Below are 20,242 nucleotides of genomic sequence, written 5' to 3' on the forward strand. Positions count from 1 at the left end.
GCATGGCTGCTTCATGATCTAGGTGTAGGTTCTGTCCAAATTGTATGTTGCCACCTTCTTGTACTACTCAGCCCTCCATCTACTTCCATTATCATGGTGAGGCCTTGCACTGACTGTGGGTGTTCTGATTGCACTTGCATCACACTTAACAATCTCAAACTGACCCAGTCTCTGATATTTCACATCCACCTATATGTTGCTGAGACCTAGCATATACTAGGTATAGCATTGGCCTGGCACGATACAGGTGTCAGCATTGGTAGTGTGTACTGTTGATGTTGGGGAATGTGTGCTACATTGGATTGCACTGATGGTCCTAGCAGTGTTCCATTTCCTCTTATGACTGTGTGGGTGTGTTTCACTAGTTAGACACATATGTCCTCCCCCTCAATGCTGTTGTCTTAGCAGTATGACAGTTGGGATGTTCAAGGTGGCATTGCAGCTATTGTAACACTGGCACAGTGTTGATCCAGAAATGTGCAGCATGGATATGACATTACTGCTGTGTACCTCATAATGTTAATAACAATACCTGATGTTTATAGCGCCTATAGACATGAGCATTTGACAGGATTTGCACATTGTTAGTAATTACAGGGGATTGATAACGTCGTCATCCTGAACCCTCTATTTTGGGTGTGTTTGATCCATGGGCCCATAACTGCCATTGGCTACTTGACCTGCACACACAGCACAGCAGGCCTGTTTTACGTTGTACCCTACCCTACCCTCCTGGACTGGCTTTGCCTTTCCAACAGCCTTGGCATGGCAGAGTACCCTCATGAAAAGGTTGTTGGTGTAGTGTTGTGCTGTGCCCCAGGTTTCCACTGCACAGCCCATGCACCCATGCCGTGCCCCTTTGCCTTTTCCACTACCTGATTATCATGGCTGACATGCATTGTGTAGTAGGTATGTCCCCCTCGGTTGCAGTTTACATTTAGGCATTTTTGTCCCCCATGCAACTTACCTTGCATCTGTGTTGTTTCCTGGTAGTCTGCGCTGTCCTGTCCTTGAATCCCTGTGATAATCTCCTCAGGGATGACAGCTGCCACCATCTCCTCCATGTGGTCCAGGGCCTCCTGCGGTGCTGGACTCCCACCTCCAGTCTGCAGTGCTGCCTTCCTGTTCCTTGCCATCTTTTCCTTGGTCCTGCGCTTGCAGTCAGGCCAGCGTTTCTTGCAGTCAGCGATTGTTCTCCGTACTTCTGCCATACTGTTGATCTAATTGACAATTTGTTCTCAAATTACCTCTCTCCTCCCAATTGGCAATTTTGAGGTGACAAAAAAATTGATTTCTGGTGTTCCGTCACCTCTTTCACCAGTATTTCTTGCTCTTCTGCACTGAACCGGCACTTCCTTTTCTTCTTCTCCCTCTCCTGGGTCTTTTCTGGGTCCTCCTGGCTGGTTCCTGGTCGGTTGTAGTCTTCCTGGGGTCTTTCATGGCTTCTGGGATCCATTTTGGGGCTCCTTTGCACATTTTGCTGTGTTTGCACCGCTTTTTGATGCTATTGCAGCAAAAAAAGGTGCGTATCCGGTTTGCAACGTCGGAAACCAGACAAAAGTAATTTTCGCCACGTTAACGGCATTTTTCTTTACGATGTGGCACAATGGTTAGAGTACCAAAAAAATTACTCTAACCTGTGGTTTGCGCCACGGAGCGTCAAAGTATAAATTTGACGCCCAGGTGGTGCAAAGAAATGGGGTTAGCCGGAGTTAAACTTTTTGATGCAAAACTGCGTTGGCGCAGTTTTGCGTCAAAAAGTTTAAACGTGGCCCATAGAACTCAATAGCTTCAGGTTTATTAGATGTTTTCGTGGCACTCAGCATAGCACCCTCTTTATTTATTTCCCTAATAATTTGGCTGCTCATTTAGCCTGACATTCTCTCTAGCAGATTATTCCATAAATGACGTATGAGCCAAAAAAAGATAGCAGGCTTATGCTTTTGTAAACCTTTCAATATTACATGTCTTAATCCTATTTTCAAATATCATATATGGCATATCACTAAATCGATTTGTAAGCAAGAGTCAATGTTCTAAATTCTGTCTTCGCTTCTACTGTGTATGATGTCAATATCTCATATGATGCTCCATAATGTTTGTTCAAGGTTTATTAGATGGAAGTCTGTTTTTGCTGATTTAAGATGAGGCAACTTTTATTCATCCAGATTTGATTTCCATGTAAATATCTCTAAACATTTTTCTCTCTGCCTTAAGGTGTAAAATCTAATGCAGAAGCTGTGTATATACAGTATATAGTACATTAAATAACAATGGTTTTAGGCATGGTCCCTGTGGGACTCCTAGGTGTACTTTCTGGAAGGGTGAGTGTGATTTACCAATACAAACTTGAGCCATTAATTCTCCTAGAAATGCTAAACAAGATTGTTAAACTTCCTGTGATATGCTCACGGCGTCAAGTAACCTTGTGGCATAACAGTGAGGTTGAAAATATTGAAGGCTGGTAATAGATCCAAAAGTATCCACGGGGCAGGATTCTGTGCATCAATAATGCCAAGTATAGCAGATTTCACATCTGTCATGGATGTCTCTTGTCCTTTCCCAGTCCAAAAATGTAACTGTGGAGTGAGTTTTGAGGTGCTCAAGAATATCCAGCATGAGTTTTTTTCTAGACAGTTTGTAAAAAAGGCACATTACAAACTGGCTGGTAGCTTTTACGATTTAACGAGTTTAATGAGCGTTTGGTCAATTAGAGGGGTGACCTATGCCTGCTTTAGTTAATCAGAAGTGGTACCTGGTCTTAATGACTTATAAATACTGCCTATAAAAGGGCTAGTAAAAGGTTTATTTCTTAGATCACTTACAAAAGGCACAGGTCTTGTTTAGATCTCCTCCTATTTTGTAATTGTTCATGTCTTTCGCTGAAACACCATTTAATGGTTTTGACAAATTATGGCTTCTTGATGTTCAGCTAATTCCTTTGTAGTGCTTACTCATGCTCGTATTACTCCGGCTCTGGGTGGTGACGTCTTGGATGTACAATGTGGATATTTAGCGATATACAATTAAGTGTGCCCTGGTACATCCTGGTATGTTATTTATATATTGAACTGAATTGTAAAGCACTGGCTTGTGATGAGAAGCCACTCACAGTCATTGTTTCAAGTTCCAGATCCTAGCCGAGTATGTCAATAGCTGTTGATCATGGGCCAAGAGGGACCTTTCAGTGTGTTTTCATCATTGAGTATGTTCAAAGGCTGTTTTGTACGTTGCGGGAACAGGGCTGTCCCTGATGCTCAGAGAATGATGTTAAACTCTCTTTAAAAAGTCGTATTTTCTGGTTTCTTTCAAACATTGATTTTGACTTGTTAATCATGTCTGAGTTTAGTGAGTTCCAGAGTTGCATAGATAGAGACCTGCCAATATATCCTGCATATTTTTGCAGAATAAATATGATTCGATTAAACAAATTTGCTTTGCTTGGTTTGAGCTAGAGACTTAGGGCCAGATGTACCAAAGGATTTTACCAATTCTGTGTCTATGGGAAAAAGCTTTCGTACATGTGGCCCTTAGTATTAGATTTTGTAGGTAATTAAGACTGAACCTGTGATCTCAAAATCATGTGTTTAAACCCATTAGCTGGACCCAGGCTGTACAACATTAGGTAGAAAAGTATAATGGTACTTACCTGCCACTATGTGAACTGTAAAACGAACACACTCATTGGATGATGTCATCAATGAAGTAATTTGAGATGTCATCAGTGATGTCATAAATGATGTCATAGAGAGTGTCATGAGTGATGCCATATGTGAGGTCATAAGCAGTGAATGGCGGGGGCAGAAAGTATAGTTAGTACTGCAACTATAACTGGTGGATTTCTGTGGGTTCTTTTCAGTTTAAAACATTAAAGTCACTGAGAAATTCACCGCTGCGGCCCTGTTATAACATTACTTGAACCTTTGTTTCTTTCAGTGAATTTCTAAGGTTTTTTAAAATCAAAAACACATATTGTTATTGCACCTAACTATAGCATTGCTTTAACCTATGTTTTTTCATTGAATTTGAGAAGTTCTTTTTCTATTAAAAATATATTTATAACTACACAGAAACTAAGGGGCAGATTTATACTTTTTCACGCAAAACTGCATTAGCGCAGTTTTGCGTGAACAAGTATACGACCGGCTAGCGGCATTCGAATGCGCCAGCCGGGTGCCATATTTATGGAATGTCGCTAGCCGGCACTAATGACCTGTCAGCGTCCTTGGAAAAGACGCTAACAGGGCTGGGGAAGCGTAGGAGAAACTGGAGCTTGTGCGCCGGATTATGGCGGTACACTGTTCAGAGGCAGAAAAATTGCCTCTAAACAGTGTAGTGCCATTTTCTGGCACACAACCCAAATGGACATGGCTCCTGTCTTAGTAAAGACAGGAGCCATGCCCACTACCCCAATGGCCATGCCCAAGGGACAAATGTCCCCTGGGCATGGCCATTGGGGCCAGCGCAATGCAGGGGGCTCCAAGTCAGGGCACCCGAGCAATGTCTTACCTGGACTTACCTGGGATGGGTCCCCCATCCTTAGGTGTCCTCCTGGTGTGGGTGGGGGTGTCCCTGGGGCCATTTATAAATCTTCTCAGCATTGTTTTCATATTCTTTGTATTTATCTTTATGTAAACATCATATTTATATTTCAAATAGACACTGATGAGTTTTTCCTAAACTGTAAACTCTGTGTTGCCACTACATACATCCATTTTTAAGGTGTGTGATCGCTCTCACGGGAGGCTCACAGGTGGCTTGTGGGAGACTCACTAGATAGTAGGGTATACATTTTGTTCTAATCGGCTGTACAAGGTTCTTTTTTATCTGGGCAGTTATTATTGAATGCTAATCTTTAATAATAAAGTCAGTACAGTATGTATATTGCATTAATTATTTTGTTTACAAAGTCATAGCTCTCGCAAGATGATTGTGGGAGATTAACAAACATTCACCTGCGTGGACTACGAGGGGGCTGTGCTTCCTGTCCAGCTCTTGTGCTTCGCTCACCAGATGGTACATTTGGACTTAAATTAAGAACAGTGTATTTTTGTAGTTCTGAAGAAAGTAAGGCTTCAGAAGTGTTGTTTAAAGTACATTTACAGTTGATGTATTGTTCCATTTCAGACATAAAGAGGTTCGTGAGACATCCACAAGATGCCCAGGAGAGGAGGGTTTGTGATTGGTTCGTATGGATGTCTTTATTTAGCAAAGAAAGATTTCTTCCTTGCAGCTTCATTTGGCTATTGGTTTTTCTGTGGTTACAATTTTTTTGGCTAGCTGTCTGACTTGGTGTTAGAAATGGGGTCTTTGGTTGGCAGTCAGGTCCCCCCCTGTTCAAACAAGGACTCTCACTCTAGTCAGGGTAAGTCACACACAATCCAAATTATCCTGTGCCCACCCTCAAGTAGCTTGGCGCTGAGCAGTCAGGCTTAACTTAGAAGGCAAAGTATTTGTGCAATAAATCATGCAATAACAGAGTAGAACACCACAAAAATACACCACACAGTGTTTAGAAAAATGTATAATATTTATCTGATAAGATACAGGTCAAAACTATTAAAATGGAATAAGTATATTTTGGAAAATCACTGTAAAAATTATATAAAGTGTCTTTAGTCTTTTAAAAGCAACAAATGTCTCTTGCAAACACAAAGTACCTGCTTTGCGTTCAAAATCTCTGCAAGGAACCGCAGAGGAGGAGATGCGTGGAAAACAGGGAGATGTGTGTCGATTTCTCGGGCTGCACACGGCGATGCGTCGTTTGTTTTCCATGCAGGAAAGGCTTTGCATTGATTTTCCGGCACTCGGTCTTGGATCCTTTCCGGGTTGCGGGGTTTTCGGACGCCGCTGGGACGATGCATTGAAATCTGGGGCTGGCAGGACAAGGTAACATGGGCTGCATCAATCCGGTGGGCATTGCATTGAAATTTCTACCGCATGGCAGGCACTGGTCGATTCCTCTAAGGAAGTCGGGCTGCATCGTTCCAGCTCGGCTGTGCGTCAATCTAGTGGGCCGTGTGTTGAATTTCCGGTTGCTACGCTGGTGCTGCATCGATCTTCTCCTTGCGAAGTCAAGCTACGTTATTCCGGTTCATAGTGTGGCAAATTTTTCTCTGCGATGCAGGCTGTGCGTTGTTTTCTTCCGGCTGTGCGTCGCTTTCCGCCACACAGGGAGTTCTTCTTGCACGAATAGAGTCTTTTTGGTCCTGAGACTTCAGGTAACAGGAGGCAGGCTCTATGCAAGCCCTTGGAGAGCACTCACTTCTCAGCACAGCCAGAGAGCAGGAAGGCAGCAGGGCAACAGCAAGGCAGCAGTCCTTCACAGAAAGCAGTCAGGTGAGTCATTTGGACAGCAAGGAAGTTCTTCTTGGCAGGTTGCAGGTTCTGGTTCAGGTTCTCCTCTCCAGGAAGTGTCTGTGACAAGAGGGTCTTGTCAAGAAGTGTCTAAGTTGGTAGGGTCAGAGTCCCTGCTTAAATACCCAAATGTGCCTTTGAAGTGGGGGAGACTTCAAAGAGTGGATTAGAAGTGCACAAGGTCCCCTTTCAGTTCCATCCTGTCTGCCAGGGTCCCAGTAGGGGGTGTGGCAGTCCTTTGTGTGAGGTCAGGCTACTGTCCTTTGACATGTAAGTGTCAAGCCCTCCACCACGCAGCCCAGGAAGACCCATTCAATATGCAGATGTGTGCAAGTGTGACTGAGCATCCTGTGTTTGGGGTTGTCGGAGTGAACAATTGAGCTGTCAACTAAACCTAGCCAGATGTGGATTGGAAGGCACAGAAGGATTTAGGTGTAGAGAAATGCTCACTTTCTAAAAGTAGCTTTTCTAAAATAGTAATATAAAATCTAACTTCACATTTAAACAAGATTTTGTATCACCATTCTGGCCATACTAAATATGACCTAGCTACTCCTTTCAGATCAGGGTCTACCACTCAAACAGGATATGAGGCTAGCCCTAATGCTATCCTATGAAAGGAGCAGGCCTCACAGCAGTGTAAAAACATGTTCATGTCCTGCCTCTCACCTACATAGCACCCTGCCCTATGGGCTACCTAGGGCCTACCTTATGGGTGATGTAGAAAAAGGGGATTTTAAGGCCTGGCAAGTACTTTTAGATGCCAAATCGAAGTGGCAGTGAAACTGAACACACAGGCACTGAGGAGCCAGGCCAGAGACATGGTTAGGGGGCTACCTATGTGGGTGGCACAACCAGTGTTGCAGCCCACTAGTAGCATTTAAATTTACAGGCCCTAGGCACATGTAGTGCACTTGACTAGGTACTTACAAGTTAATTAAATAAGCCAATTTGGTATGAGCCAATGTCACCATGTTTTAAGGAGAGAGCATATGCACTTTACCACTGATTAGCAGTGGTAAAGTGCACAGAGCCCTAAAGCAAGCAAAAATTAGGTCAGAAAAAGAGAAGGAGAGAGGCAAAAAGTTTGGGGTTGAACCTGCAGAAAGACCATTTCCAACACTTGGCTTATCCTCTTATTCAGATGAGAACCCTACTCCTGCTCCTGCAATTGAGCCACGTCAGCCACCCAAGGAGTCCTTGGTGTGGCAATTTTTTAAGTGAGGCCTGGTGCGAAAAAAGTATCTGCAGAATATGTGATTTGTAATATATTCAAAAAGTAGCTCAGCAAGGGTTGCAAGAACAAGAAATACAGCGTGATTACCACTGGGATGTGGTGACATTTGAGGGCTATGCACCCTCTATGCCTGTGGTGCAGAGCTTGATAGCTTCATAGGAGTGTTTATATCTTTTCAACCTTGTGACACTCTCCCTGCCGTGGAACTCACCCCTCAAGCAGATAATAATCCTGCATATCTGAACAAAGCTCTTTTTTGCTCCTCATGCAAACATATTATTTTTTTCCTTTGAGACAAGCAGGGATGCGCAAGAATGGCTTGTCCAGGATCATAAAAGCCTAGCTAGGCAGTTGTTTTTTAACATTTTTCTCCTAGTTTTGTTCTCCTCTTTCATTTTGAAGGAGATGTTGTTTTTTCTTTGCTGTGAAAGTAGTACTGTTTTGATGATGCACACTTTTAGGAAGGTTTGTTTACAAATACTACAATTTAGTTAGATGCAAAAAGGGTGTTACCCTCTGATCATAGCTGTGAACCGAAATGAACTGTAGCACCTTCCTGAATGTTTACTCCCAATGTTACCTTGTTGTAACCTTTTTGTTGTTACCTTGTTGTAACCTTTTTTGAAAAAAAATACAAAAAGTTACAAATGTTTTAAAAAAAAGAATATACAGTTGTAAAAAAAGGTTAACTATAAAAGCTCTTTTCTACCCTAAACTTCAATAATGTGTATTGTTTGTAATATGTTTCCCATTTGTTTTTTTTTCTTGATCACTTTTGCGAGACTCTCATGAGACGCAGGTGCACAATCCTCTGTGTCCACCGAGAGGGGGCAGTGTTTGCTGCTTTATGTTTGCAAGCATCGTGCAAGAGTGTACTTTTGTAATGGAATTAGCATTTTCACTGAACATATCCTGTTGTAATAGGTATATTTGATATGCATCTGTTTTTTGCTACCCCTCTACTGTTTTCCTGCAATGCTGTGAGACTCTTGCAAAATTGTAAAAACACTTGAGAGGAAAATTTTACATTTCCCTTCATTACAATAGTTATTCCTTATAATCACTACTACTAGACTACTAGGGAGACTAGCCAGTGAACCTTGCATGAAGATAACTAGTGCTTAGGGTAGGGTGTAAACAGACACTGCCTCTCTAGTCATACCTTTCCCAGGCTCAGTAATATGCATAGTAGGTGGGGATGGTACTCAACTTACATGTAAGACCTCACTATTCCATAGTAAGTGTTGGACCTGACCCTTTTGACAGGTTCATACCCTGAATTTTTGCCTCCTTCCTCCTATTTTTCTGACCTCTTTCTGTTGGCTCTAGGACTCTGAGCACTTTATCACTGCTGATCAGTGATAAAGTGCAGGTGCTCTCCCTTCTAAAGTTGGTATGATTGGCTTATACCTAATTGGCATATTTAATTTACCTATAAGTCCCTTGTAAAGTGGTATCCCTATACCCAGGGCCTGTAAATTAAATGCTACTAGTGGGCCTGCAGGGCTGCTTGCGCCACCCACTGAAGTAGCCTTTCAAACCTGTCACAGGCCTGCTAGCGCAGTGCCTGAGTGCTGGAGGAGAGAGGAGACACTCCCAGATCCAGTTGAAACTGGTTGGAACCTCCTCTCCCCTTCTTTGTGAAACAATTGCAAAACTGAAGTACAGGGGGGTTTTGCCCACAATTTGGAGACACTTTGGAACTTAACTTACTTGTAACTGGACACAGAATGCTGCGAGAGGGACTGCCCAGGAACCGCCTTGGACTGCTGCTGCTGTGCTGACCTATGACCTGCCTGGTCACTTGGAGGAACTGCCAACTGTCAGCAACCCTTTGTGCTGCCTGCTGCTGGGCCCTGCCACCCTGTGCTCCCCCTGTTGTGTCCCCCAAAGGCTGGGTGCTGTGGCCACTGTCCTCTGCAACGTTTTAGATTTCACTGGTTAAGCACATGATTAGTGCTTCTCTTTTTAGGGGCTTTGCGCTGGTAATTGCCTTTCCTTTGGAAATAATGAGCACCTGGAGAGCGCCTCAATTGTGGCCCGTAGTGCCTTGAGAGCGCTTACCTCCAGTGTGCTTTGGAAGCACTTGTGGGGGCTCGAAAATCACCGCTGCGACCCGGCATTTAAAAATCTGAGCACGTCGGAGACGTACTGTCCCGGTACCCCCGGGACACCAAAGAAGCTAAATCAGGAGCGATTGCGCATGTCCCGGTGACGAAGCACGCTCCGAGGTGGGGCACACCTGGGCACAGCCAAGCATCCACTTTGGTGCCTGTCCACCGCTGCGGCCCGGGCGGGCTGCAGCTGACTCATGCTCCAGGATTGGGTGAGTCAGCCCTCAGTTGAGGGCAGGTGGGGAGGAGACCTCATCAGAGTCTCCCTGCCCCACTGAGGTCCCCAGTGAGTGCGTATCAACTGGTGGGGAAGAAAACCTCAACGGAGACTCCCAGCCCCACCGGGCCCCTTATTTCATCCATGGAGATAGCGCATGGGGCGGAAGCCTTATCGGAGGCTCCCCGCATTGCAAGGTACCATCTTTGGCCCCTTGTAGTTTGTGTTCAGCTTTGCACCCCCTTGGTCATAATGTGGCTCTCGGACCGCCACCAATGCGGCAGTAGTGCTGCTACTGCGAGTCTGGCAGTAAAGTGACCAACAAACTTGTATGAGGCCCTATGTCTGCAAAGTAGACTATGGGTTGAAACTGTTCTCTCAGCACATACCTCTCTTCAAAGTGATGAATGTACATAGTAGAGTATAAAATGGAGTATTCTCTCTCTCGACAACTGTGTCTTGAACAACTGATGTTCATATTTGATTGTGTAAACATCTGTTTCAAACACTACCCACTGGCAACACCCTTCTGTAAAAGGGTATGCACAGCAGTTGATAGTAGCATGTAAAACAGTATAAAGGTACACTGCCTTCTGTGCCAATTCCTCTCTCTTCTATCAGAATCCCTATACTACAGCATGCACAATGAAGACCTCACTGTTGCATGACAAGTAACCAAAGCTGCATAGTAAAATAACTGGCATCTCCATTGCCAATTCTCTGTAAAGTAAAAGATCACCATAGTACCATATAGATACATGTTCATGAAGCAGCATTTTTACAGTTCGTGAAGATGGAACTGCCAGTTTTACTCAATATTGCAATGCTCTAAAAAATTTAAATGTATAATAAATATTATGCAAAGAAATCAAAGATAACTTTAAACTTTTATAAACAACAAACCAAAAGAATTTAACAACATTACAGAACTACAACAACTACTACAATAAAAAAGTATATCAACACTTATAAAACAAACAAAAGAACCAGCTTTACTATTTTATAAGGTTGTCATCACATTATAATGAGCAGCCTGGTGTAGTTTCAACACATTAGCCATCTCAGCCTGCCAAAGAGCCTTTGGAATGCCAGTTTGGCCAGCTAGTAAAAAAGGTCCTAGCAAAGTTTTTCATGTGTACAGTTTTTTAAATGGAGTTGGCTAAGGCTAGCTAGGGCACAGTTGGCTTGTGCTTCTGTAGGGTAGAGCTCTTCATGGGTTTCCACATCTTTTCAACCTGGTTACACCATGCCTGCTCAGGTACTCACTGCTTATCAAGACAATAATCCTGCTTGACTTAACAAAGCTCTTTTCTGATGCTCATGTAAACAGATTAATATTTCCTCATAGACTAGTTCCATTTTCCTACTAAAAACTGACAAAACAATAAAAAAGAAAAAAAGATGTACTGATCAATAGTTGATAACAGTGATACATCACTATGGCCCTCATTACGACCCTGGCAGGCAAGGGAGAAGTGACGGTAACACCGCCAACATGTCAGCGGAAAAAAATGGAATCATGAACACGGCGGCTACCGCCACGGTCATCCGCCACTTCTCCACTCCGACCGCCAGGGTGGTGATGACCGCTGGGCTGGAGACTTCGGTCTCCAGCTTGGCGGCCATCACCAGACCGCCGGCGGTATTAGGACTCAGCATACTGGAATTCCTTCCCTGGCACTAATAGGGGTCTCCCCCACCCCTGAGTCCTCCCCCCAGACCACCCACCCCCAAAGGTGGCAGGACCCCCTCCCCACCCCCAACATGCACATACACACACACCCTCCCCACCCCCAACATGCACATACACACACCCCTACATGCACACATATACAACAACACATACCCGCACACATAAGTACAGACATGCACACAGACCGACCTGCACACATTTCCCATAGACACAACACCCCACTGCATGCACACACGCACTCACACGCCCCCTCTACAGACTCACACGCACACCCCCATGCATGCACACAAGACCCCCCTCCCCTAACAGACGATCAACTTACCTTGTCCGTTGATCCTCCGAGAGGGAATGGTATCCATGGGGGCTGCTCAGCCTCCAGCACCCTGTTACCAGAACACCGCCACGCCGAATCATGGGACGTAATTTGGTGGGCAGTGTTCTGATGATGGGGCGGTGGAGGTGGAGCACCCTCCACTTCCCCGCCGACCGCCATTATGGCTGCTGGCGGCTCTCGATCCGAAAAAGGATGGAGGGCTGACAGCAGTCATAATACACTGCGTGGAAAACCGCCTGCACTGGCGGTCTTCAGCATGGTGGTACCTCGGCGGTCTTTAAAAAAGAACGCTGAGGTCGAAATGAGGGCCTATATTGTCTAAGCTTTACTACACTTTCATCCACAATCACATATATATATATATATATATATATATATATATATATATATATATATATATATATATATATATATACTGCACCAGTAACTTGTTATTCATCTCTCTTAAAATTACACACCCTCAACCTGCCTATTGTCATATTTTTGCAATTAAATTATAACATGCCATGAACTTTACTTTCATAATACTTTCTAAAGTAAAACAATCATCTTGACACGTCTTTGCTAACACTCACAACAGTGTTTCACTCTAGTAATACTAATATCACCACTGAAAAATCTCATATGGCTAAATATATATCTATAATAGGGTTCATAAGAACAGTAGAGCGTTTTTATAACTTAAGAAATAGTACTTCCTTTACATACAAGTATATACAGTTTAAAAACTTTGGGCCAGATTTATGGAAAGTGGTGCTGCACTGAGTGCAGCACCCTTTCCCTGCACCCCTTAGCACCCCGTACCACTACCATTTGTGCAACGTATTTAAAATATGGCGCACCATGGTGCAGGGTAGGGGGCAATAGCATCATTTTTCATGACGCTATTGATGTACTCTGCAGGAGTAGTGCCAAAATATTGGCGCTACTCCTGCAGAGTACATAGTGCCCCATTCTAAAGAATGGAAGGCCCCTTTTAATGCCTTCTCTTGAGGAGGCATTAAAAGTGCTGCAAAAAATCATAGATTGCCTCACACCATTTTTCCGGCTCCCCTAACGGGGGAATGCCCCTATTGCATACATTATGCCTTAAGGCGCAGGGACTTCGGCCTAGTTGGGCCACATTAACATCAAAAACGATTACTTTAAAGTGGCACAAGTTGGTGCTAGGGGTCTATAAATATGCCCCTTTATTTTTTAGCATAATCTGCAAACTGTGCTTACATCTCTATATATTGTTAAGTATACCTCTCAAAAGCTATATTAACACATCTACACCTTCCCAAACAGCTTTTCACTCTCAAAACATGGTGTAAAATAAGCTTAACATGTTTACAAACATTAGTATAGTTTCTAACACTTCACAAAAAGTTTATAAACTATATTATTAAATGCTTGAAATTGAACAGAGGAAGACACCAGTCTGTTTCAGGTACACATAAATTCGCTTCAGCTGAGCACAACTCAAACAGACTTCCGTCTCCTTCAAAGCAACAAGGACAAACTAAGCTATCTCTGATTCTGCACCCAAGCACATCACAGCATTTCTTCAACCATCTCACAAGAATAGTAACTATTGGTTCAGCCTGGGCCCTTTTTTTTCACTTCCCCCATATGATATTGCGAGATTCTCACGGGATCGTAAACACCTCGTGGCAGGCCCAATAATTTTCCAAGCGGGTCTCGTGAGATACTCACACAATTGTAACTTTTTTAAGAATGAGAATAGAGCATCTACTCCTCACAGTACTAATCTCTTACACACTTTCTCTCAAAAACAGGCAGCACAAGATCCAGTCCTACTAACAAAATGTGTTGTGAACTCATCTACTAATTTTTACTATTCATGATCCTGTAAGAGTCCTGTGAAATCATAAGAATTAGCTTAAAAAAATGTACATTTTTTATCTTCACAGTAATTATCTGTTAGACACCTCCATTCTAAATCTGGGGGAACAGCATGCCATTCTGCTGCCCCCTTATATATCTTGTCTACTTCATTTCCAGAACACCTCAAATTTTTCACAGTAAACAGTAATAGCCGCCATAACATTTCTAACATTCTAACAGCCATTCAATCAGTGCACTCAATCTTGTGGAACTCCCTGGAGCCTCTCGCAACAAGGTTCATGGGAAAAACTGAGCTCTCGACCAATCACAGGCCTTAATTGTTCAATTTGATCTCTCACAGGAGGCTCGCGTGACACTTGCAAGCCCAATCATCCAAATAAACAATAATTTTTTACCCTTAATTTCTCTAAAAACTACTGAATGTATTAACACCAGCAGTTTTTGCAGTAGCCGTGTCTAAAGAAGTCTATGGAAAATGCATGGGGACTTTAACTTTTGGGGACCCCCCCCCTATTTTCCCAGAAGGAGCAGAGGTAGAGAAACTATTCTCTGGAAAGTTTTATGTAGAGTCGTCAGACCGGGCCAAAGTTAAACCTAAAAATGCTCCATCAATGAAAAACAGACCTAACTATAACTACCTACTGGCAACTGTCAGCTGAGTGAGTTTGTGTGAGTGTGGATAGATAGATAGATAGATAGATAGATAGATAGATAGATAGATAGATAGATAGATAGATAGATAGATAGATAGATAGATAGATAGATAGATAGATAGATAGATCTGCATTATATTACTATTCTATTATACATATTGGATTATATGAGACTGCTCCAATGCAAAGTGTTGTGCCACTTATGGACCCATACTGCTAATAAATAAATAAGGGTTAACAGAGCATTTGTTATTGGTCGAAAGGAAGGCTCATCCATCATGCCAGATGACAAAAGCTGTGTTCACCCAGCAACCCATTGTGACAGCATGTGTCCCAGCAATATAAATCCTTCCTTTGTCATTTTCCAAGTACAAAATTGGCTTCACATTTATTTGAGGACACTGCAACGAAGTTTAAACTTTTGAAGGACTTGGATGTCATACTGTGAAACCGGATGCCATGCTGAAGATGTATGCAGTCACCTGTGACCTGTAGAAACCACAATAGGCTCGGATAGTTCAACCATGTCAGCATTTTTCATTCTGGTTTTGTACCTATGAAGAAATTTCCGATTACTGATGCAAAATCTACCACATGAAGGACAGACCCGAGAAAAGGAGGAGAGGACGGGAGCCTTCAGCTCATAAATAAGTGGTATTGATAGTTTCATAATTAATATATTAAGCATTACTTAGATGTCATGTTACATGTCCGAGACATTTTGCTATCATTTTTAGACAGCAGGTCGCCCTTAACCGCTTACTTTCTCTTAATCCCCGAAATATGTGATATCCTCGCCTCATACATTTTTAAATATCCAACTCTGATATCCCTGATGTCTTCCTCAACCATCAGACAGGATGCCAAAGAGGGGGTTTTCGTGCTAAAACGTAGAGAGAGTACTAAAGAGCATGAGAACAGATTGCTGAAGCAGGATGCCCTCCAAACCCAAACAGGTAATTAGAAGCAAAGACACAGCAAGCGGGCCTTACTTTGCCAGCAGCAATTCTCAATCAATAGCATGATATAAAAGTCTTTAAAATAGATGTGAAAAGATACATTCCTCGTTCGTATTCTCTACATAAAGCCACAAACCTAGGACAAAATCTGTTTCTATTTTGATTACAAGTTGGATTATTTTTGCTACCGCAGAAGAGGAAATGAAAAGAGAAAGGACTGCTGAGTCGCAATGGGCCCGCCGGTTGCTTTGCTAAAAGATCACTTTCTCAACTGTGTGAGTGGTCAGATAGTCTAATATGGATCTCAGGGATTTGGTTTTGCAAATTAGATCGAATTTTAATAATAACGTTTCAATTTATAGCTTTAAAGCATATGCCCATATCTGTGCTCTGTTGGTGCTGAGACGTGTGGCGCTATACCCAACTCCTAAAATAAACATAAATAAATAAATAAATTAATGAAGTAACCAATGGAGGCCAACCTAAAAGACAAATGCATCACTCATTAACCCCTTAGCTGCTGGGCCTCTCCCCTGTCCACCAACCCATCCATCCCCCCGCTCCCGTGCTGAGCCTTTTTGGCTAATTGGGATAGTTCACGCCTAGGGCTGAAGATACTCATGCCAAATTTGTGTCATTTTTTCCCAACATTCTGGGACCTGTAAAGGTACCTAGGGACAGTAGAAGCCCCTTGAGGAGAACATGAAAATAGGCAAAATATAGCAACATTTTTAGTTTTTTTAGAAAAATAAGACAAATATACTCCAGATAAAAGTGGCTGTTTTTTCCTTAATATAGCAATCACAAGCACCCATATGGTTTGCTGTATTAAAGTCACCCTCTTCCTAGCTTTCAGGAACATGCAGAGCAGAATCCAGAAACCTAATTTTGTACCACAGATTTGGCATTTTTCTTAGAGTTAGCCTATTTTCCCTATTTTTTGGCCTCTCAACCTACTTCCTATTTGTGGTGAAAGCTAGTGTGAAACCCATAGGTGATCTAGACAAGCTATAGATTTCTGAAAAGTAGACACGATTTCAAATTCAGCAAGTGGTCATATGTCTATATCCCTCAAGGTTCTGCCAAAGAAAATATCTGTTGAAATAAAGAAATATTAAAAATGAGTAGGAAAAAACAAGCCTTTGTGGCAAGATTTTCATCTGTAACTTTTTGTCAGAATGGCCAATTGAAAAAAAGCAATATACCATTACAACAGCTAGATTCCTCTGATTAAAGGGATATATAGGGTTTCTAGGTTCTCCAACAACCCAAGGTACCCAGAACCAACAACTGAGATGCACAGTAAAATGGTTTTTCATTCACTACAGAGTATAGACCAATTCTTATAGCGAAATAGGCACAGTGAAAAATGTGTATCAGGGAAACTTATGCATTTCTGAAATGGGCACAAGATGTGGAGTTTAGGAGCAGTGGTCATTTCTATATCTCTGAATTTGTGGGTACCAATACTAGGATTTGAATTGGATGGTATGTCTCTTATACACTGGTTTATACTTGAAAGGCACAAATGCAGCAAAATCCAATAGGTATAACAAATGTTCTACTATTATATGCTCGCACGAGTCTCTCAATAAAAATGGTAACTCACTTGTGTGGGTAGGTTTAGTGCCCATGACAGGATCCGGCCCAAAACGTAACATGGACGTGAGAGAGCGTAGCTTATATAATCTATATTAACATGAAATGTTTATGAATTAAGGTGTGATACTGCCGCATAGAAAACTATAATTATAGCAATTTTGCTTAAACGTTCACTTGAATTGTGACCACGAAGAGTGGCCACCAATGTATACGCAAACTAATAATGATGATCAAAATGTTTATGTTACGTTCAAATGAGCTTATACTAACATTTGCGTTATTAAATATGTATTGAAAACCTCATAGGCCTTAAGTTAGCATGAGCTGCAGTTTAGCTGTTTGGCTCTCATATTAAATGCATTTTTCTATTTTTCAGTGTGCTGACTCACAAGGGGCCATGACCCTGCTTGTTCTTTTCCTTCAAACTTGGAAGATGAATGTAACCATGTAGATTAGTTTCCTAAATGTTATAAATGAATTGAAACAGTGTAGATTAATGTAATGTACAAGGTCATTCAAACCGGTGAAGACAATGAAACTGCTGACCAAAAGATGTGCAAAGAATTACAAAGGGATGAAGTCACACCAGACGTGCCACCCCTGAAGACGTCAATTATGAAGACCAATCAAAGACTTGTAAACCAATATGGGGTGAAGATTAGGATTACCTAATGTTTAATTTGATAGGTTAAAGATAGTGGGGTATAGCGAATGTCCAATAGAATTTTGGGGGAATGTACGACGAAAAAGGGATAAAAACCCATGTCACAGAAAGGTCATTTAGGTGGGTTAGGGAATGCTATTGATTTTATCCAGAAACTCTGTCACTCTGTTTGGTGACTTGGTGGTTTACTTAAAACCATCCTTGCCCTTAGATTGCCCATTTACACTTTACCTCCTTATGAGGGAAGTGCCCTTTTCCCCCAGAAGCCGAGTTCTGACTGATGGCGATTTGACTGATGTCCTGAAGACGAAGACTGAACCTGTGCGCTGACCTAATCCTTGGAGGGTAATTATGACAATGCATTTGTAACTTGTCTGTTTGCTTTTCCTTTCTAGGTACCAACTGCTTGCTTCTGACAGAGACCATAGCTAGATGTTTTCCAAATTGGTGTTCTACATTGTTTTGCATGAAGCCCAACATGCTAATGCCAATCAGTGGTTAGGACAGGTGTTCACCAAAACTGACGCAAATAGATAAACGACCGAGGCTATGATTTGTTGAACTGACGCGATACTGATACTCTGCTAAACTTGATCTATGTTCACGCCGTGTTATGTTCTGATGTTTGTGATTTAATGAAATCTTATCAAAGTTGCCATATCGTGACTATGCTATTATGTTTCTTGGTGTTGAGATTAACGCATTTGCTATTAGATTGTAATTAATAGGGAATAAAATTCATAAAAATCTACTAAAACAAGGTGTGGTTATTCATGGCTGAAAGGTCATGGTAGCTTTTTTTTTAATTGATTAATTACTTTGACTAAAGTGAAATGCATTGTCGTAATAAATATTGATGACATTATTGATGTATTGATTGATATATTGATTAGCTGTCTCGTCCTACAGTGTCTCTCAACTGGGTCAAAAGATTCATTGGCCTAAAACGAGTCCTGATGTGTAATAAAATATCATAAAAGGACGCGTTATCAGACCTGGCAGCAGAGCGACGGTTTGGCCCTTTGGGGCCCTATGATGGAGAATCATTGTTTAAATTGTTTTTCTGAGATAATGCAAATTGGAGGTATGATGTGTTTCTAAATTCACCATGACTTTCGTGGGATCTCAGAGCATGTATGGTGTAGGGTTTGCGCTTGCTTAGCTTATGCATTTTTGCAGGTGATTTGTGAAGTTTGTGTGTATTTAGGCCAGGTAAATGTTGTTTTAGTAGGAGTGGCCGTACTCCACAGTATGAGAGTAGGGAAGTAGGCGTACTTCATGTGAGTGTGGCGCTTTGTGCTCAAAATTATCCACGTGGTTGGTTGTTCATGTACGGACCCGTCGTGGTCTAAGACTCCGGAGTATATTGACAAGTGTAGGAGACACTTGGGTTTATGTTGTATTCTGTGCGGTTTAATAGGTCAATCGGGCGTGATTGACAAGTCGAGTTTGAGTCGAAATGTATGTGTGAAACCTTTGATGGAGATTTGGCAAGTTCTAAAGTGCACTAGGACGAACCATTGTCAAGTCGAGAGTAGGATTTGCGGGTCGAATTCTGCTTGCGTATGCGGGAATTGTGAAGGAGAGAATAGTATGGGCCGAGGCTTCAAGTGAAATCTCTGTAAAGTTCTGAAGCGGATGTGTTACCCTTCCTGTAGTAAACCGGCAGATTTGTGTTGTTGTTAAGGTGCTCACAGTAAAATTTTGCATTGGTTTGGTGTGAATCCAGTGAGGGGCGGACGAGCCGCAAGACTTTGTCAGCTGCAGTGTGTGACGTCAGTGGTGCCGCGCTGAGATAGGTCAGTTGTCGAGAGGGGTCGCGCATGGATTAGCTGCCGTCAGTGAGGGGCAATAGGTTGAGAAAGGTGGGTGAAAAGTGTCCTGGGAATTAAAGTCACTTTCTGATTAAATGCAAACAAGAAGAAAAGACGCAGAGATTAATTTTGTCAAAGCTTTTAAGAGTGCTCCGAAAGGAGATGCATACATTATGGTGAGTGAAGGGGAGCCTACACCGCCTGAGGGTACTCCAGCTTACATAGTTATGGAGGAGAAAGGTGTTGCGCCTTGTTTATGGATGAAACAGTGGCGCAAATTAACAGAGAAAGAGGGATGTTTAGTGTTCCCAGAACATTGGACGTTCAATATGAGGGTGCTAGAGAATTTAAGATGGATGTTAAGCGTACAGAAACCACCTCCGAGGCCAGCGCAGTATGAGGCTTTAGCGATTTGGGATCTAATGGCTCTTAAACAGAGACAAGAAAAATTCCAAAGAAGAAAAAAAAAAGGGCAGAAAAGACTTATGCAGAAGCTAGGTGGGATAATGAGACCAAAATGTGGAGACGGGGAATAGTTGATGGATTGAAATTGTTCCCAGCAATAACACAGGGAGAAGAGACGCAGGGAAAGAAAGCCACCTGTAACACAGCCAAAGACTCTAGTAAGCCTACAGAAACTATAAGACCTTGGGAAGAGGAAGACGACTCAGACGATGAAGAATTCATGGAACGGATATTACATTATCGCCCGCCACCTTATGCGCCGAGCGTCAGTGTCCCGAGCAC

The sequence above is a fragment of the Pleurodeles waltl genome, chromosome 2_2 (assembly GCF_031143425.1).
Source record: "Pleurodeles waltl isolate 20211129_DDA chromosome 2_2, aPleWal1.hap1.20221129, whole genome shotgun sequence".
Taxonomy (NCBI): domain Eukaryota; kingdom Metazoa; phylum Chordata; class Amphibia; order Caudata; family Salamandridae; genus Pleurodeles; species Pleurodeles waltl.